Below are 4247 nucleotides of genomic sequence, written 5' to 3'. Positions count from 1 at the left end.
ATAATAATAATAATAATAATAATAATAATGATAGTACAGCCAGGCCAAGGTGTATCGCTCACCTGGCCGGGCTAATTAATTATGGAAAGGTAGAAAAACGGTGAAAACTGATGCGGAAGCCACCACGCCCTAGGAAGTGTTACGCACACACGCACACACACACACACCTTTTATTTTCTTTTTCTTCTTCTTCTTCTTCTTTTTTTCTTCTTCTTCTTCTTCTTCTTATTATTATTATTATTATTATTATTATTATTATTATTATTATTATTATCATCATCACACATACAGGAATGGGATGGAAGGGGAGAGGAAATGTGCAGGAAATGGAAGGCGGGAGACGATTTGGGGGAAGGGGAAGGAAGGGAAGAGAGAGAGAGGGGAGGGAAGGGAAGAGGAGAGAAGGAGAGGAGGGGGGAAGGGGGAAGATGGGGGAGTAAAGGAAGGGGAAGATGGGAACGTGAAGGGGAAATGAGAACGTAAACACAGACACACACACACACACACACACACACACACACACACACACACACACACACACACACACACACACACACACACACACACACACAAACAAACATTAGCATTTCCTTCCTACTTGAATAACTAAAGTCAGAGAGAGAGAGGTCCCCGGATCCTTGGAAGTAATATGAGGTCATTAATGCATAGCAGCTTCGTTTATCATCCTTATTCATGCTATTTGTGAATAAAAGAACCGCCATTAGAGAGAGAGAGAGAGAGAGAGAGAGAGAGAGAGAGAGAGAGAGAGAGAGAGAGAGAGAGAGAGAGAGAGAGAAGGAAATTACAAGAAAGAAAGAGGGAAAAGAAGAGACGGAGAGAGAAAGCGAAAGAAAGAAACAAGAAAAAAACAGACGAGAGAGAGAGAGAGAGAGAGAGAGAGAGAGAGAGAGAGAGAGAGAGAGAGAGAGAGAGAGCATGCAGGGCGTCCTAAATTGAACCACTTAAATTGAAGGTTGACTTAATTTTGGAGCTACGGCATGATGTAAGGGAATGCAGAAGTGTTGTTTATATTTTGTTTTGTTTTGTTTACGTTTTCACTTCCTCCTCGTTGCTATAGAGAGTAAGGGAACGTTGCTATAGAGGTTGTGAAGAGGGAGATGCAATGGGGAGAGAAAAGTAACAGAGGGAAAAGATAATGGGGAGGAGAAAATAATGGAGGGGAGAGAAAAATAAGAGAGGGAAAAGATAATGGGGAGGAGAAAATAATGGGGAGAAATAATAATGGAGGGGAGAGAAAAATAAGAGAGGGAAAAGATAATGGGGAGGAGAAAATAATGGGGAGAAATAATAATGGAGGGGAGAGAAAAATAAGAGAGGGAAAAGATAATGGGGAGGAGAAAATAATGGGGAGAAATAATAATGGATGGGAGAAAAAATAAAAGAGGGAAAAGATAATGGGGAGGAAAAAATAATGGGGAGAAATAATAATGGAGGGGAGAGAAAAATAAGAGGGGGAAAAGATAATGGGGAGGAGAAAATAATGGGGAGAAATAATAATGGAGGGGAGAGAAAAAATAAGAGAGGGAAAAGATAATGGGGAGGAGAAAATAATGGGGAGAAATAATAATGGATGGGAGAAAAAATAAAAGAGGGAAAAGATAATGGGGAGGAAAAAATAATGGGGAGAAATAATAATGGAGGGGAGAAAAAAATAAAAGAGGGAAAAGATAATGGGGAGGAAAAAATAATGGGGAGAAATAATAATGGAGGGGAGAGATTGTATTTTTTTTTCCTTTCTCTTTTTTTGTTTTCCTCCTGAACATTATTACTTTCTTTTATTGTTATTTTTCTTTATTTCTTTTTTTATTCTCTTCTTCTGTGTTTCTCCTTTATGTTAGTCTTCCCTTCGCTACTTTATTTTTTAGGCCTATGTTATTCTTTTCTCTTATTTTGTTTTTCTCTTTAACCGTATTTCTCTCATTTTTTGTTATTTTTCTTTATTCTCTTTCTTTTTTTATTCTCTTCGTCTGTGTTTCTCCTTTACGTTAGTCTTCCCTTCTCTACTTTAATTTTTTAGGCCTATGTTATTTTACTTTTTTCTCTTTTACGTTACTCTCGTTTTTTGTTATTTTCTTTATTGTATTCCTTTTTCTTCTCTCTTCTGTGTTTCTCCTTTACGTTAGTCTTCCCTTCTCTACTTTAATTTTTTAGACCTATGTTATTCTTCTTTTCTCATATTTTACTTTTTTATCTTTTACGTTACTCTCGTTTATTGTTATTTTTCTTTATTCCTTTTTTATTCTCCTTTTCTGTTCTATTGCTTCCTTTACGTTAGTCTCCCCTTCTCTACTTTATTTTTTTTCTGAAGTTTCTTGCACTGAATGAAACGAAATAATAAAGTCCATAGAGTTAATAACATTCATTATTATATGTTTACTAGGTTAAGTTAGGTTAGGTTAGGTTAGGTTAGGTTACGTTAGGTTAGGTTTAGGTTAGGTTAGGTTAGATACAATTTAAACTTCGCCCGCTGATTGAAACAAAAGAAACAAACCACAAATTGAGGTCTACGAGGTGTATTAACTTTCTGAAACTCCTTATGTATCTACTCACTCAAATGCAAACTAATATTATTGTCATCGGGGTACACGTAATCAGTGGTCCGAGGCAGTCCCACCGCATTCTAAGAGTCCCTCAAGGTCCTTCCTCGAGCGACCGGAAAGGAACACAAGGACGCACGCCAGCACCCTCCCGGAATGTCTTGAAATACCACACACACACACAAACACACACACAAACACACACACACACACACACACATGGGCAGAGATGGGATGGTAATGGGAATGGAAATGTACAGGATATGGAAGGGAAAGATGATTTTGAGGAAGGGAGAGAGAGGGAGAGAGGGTTGATGTGAGAGATGGAAACATCTGATAACCTACCTCCCCCTCCCTTCTCTCCTCTCCTCCATTCTCTCTTCTCTTCCTCCTTCCCTTCCTTCCTTTCCTCCTTTCCTTCTCCGATCTTTCTAATATTTTTTCCTTACACCTCCATCCCTTTCTCGCTTTCTCCCTTCTTCCCTCTCTCTCCTTCTCTTTTCCATCCCTCATTCTTTCCCTTGGGCCACGAAAAGGAAAAAAAAGGAAGGGAGGGAAAGGGAAGGTGGGAAACCAATGGAAGGGAAAGATAGGGGTGTGAAAGGGAGGTGAGAACGTTAACACACACACACACACACACACACACACACACACACACACACACACACAAACACAAACACACATAAAGAGGGAAGGCGCATACTGTTTGTCGCGTCTTATACGGAAGCGTGTACTTGAGGAACAGGCCAGGCGGACTTCTAAAAGGGCTGCCAAGAATGTTTGTGTTATATTGGGAATCATGTTTAATGGAAGAGAGGAATGAGGAGAATGATAATAATAAGAGTACGAATAAGGGAGGGTGAGAGAGTTAGTGTTGCTGGGGAAGATGTGATGAGGAAGGAAGGTGAAGATAGATAAAAAGAGGAAGATGTGAAAAGTTAATGTTCGTAATTTTGTGTTGGTAAGAATGTAATGGAAGAAAATGGGAGAGAAGAATGCACCTATTTGACAAGGCTTTCGTAAGAGCTTTAGGCATTTCCAGGGGTAGTTTGGTGACCTTGGTGGTAGAGTGACCCTTTTTCTGTACTGCGAACCTAAAAAAACACATATTTGACAAAGCTTTCGTATGAGTTTTGGGGCATTTCCAGGGGTAGTTTGGTGACCTTGGTGGTAGAGTGACCCTTTTTCTGTACTGCGAACCTAAAAAAACACATATTTGACAAAGCTTTCGTATGAGTTTTGGGGCATTTCCAGGGGTAGTTTATGTGACCCTGGTGGTAGTGTGACCCTTTTTCTGTACCGCGAACCTAAAAAAAAACATATTTGACAAAGCTTTCGTATGAGTTTGGGGCATTTCCAGGGGTAGTTTATGTGACCTTGGTGGTAGTGTAACCCTTTTTCTGTACCGCGAACCTAAAAAAAAACATATTTGACAAGGCTTTCGTAAGAGTTTGGGGCATTTTCAGGGGTAGTTTAATGACCCTGGTGGTAGAGTGATCCTTCTTCTGTGCCGCAAACCTAAAAAAACACATATTTGACAAAGCTTTCGTAAGAGTTGTGGGCATTTCCAGGGGTAGTTTTATGACCCTGGTGGTAGAGTAACCCTGCTTCTGTACCGCGAACCTAAAAAAAACATATTTGACAAAGCTTTCGTAAGAGTTTTGGGGCGTTTCCAGGGGTAGTTTATGT

Source organism: Eriocheir sinensis, chromosome 29 (genome assembly GCF_024679095.1).
Source record: "Eriocheir sinensis breed Jianghai 21 chromosome 29, ASM2467909v1, whole genome shotgun sequence".
In the NCBI taxonomy this organism is placed as follows: domain Eukaryota; kingdom Metazoa; phylum Arthropoda; class Malacostraca; order Decapoda; family Varunidae; genus Eriocheir; species Eriocheir sinensis.
This window is presented reverse-complemented; position numbering follows the sequence as displayed.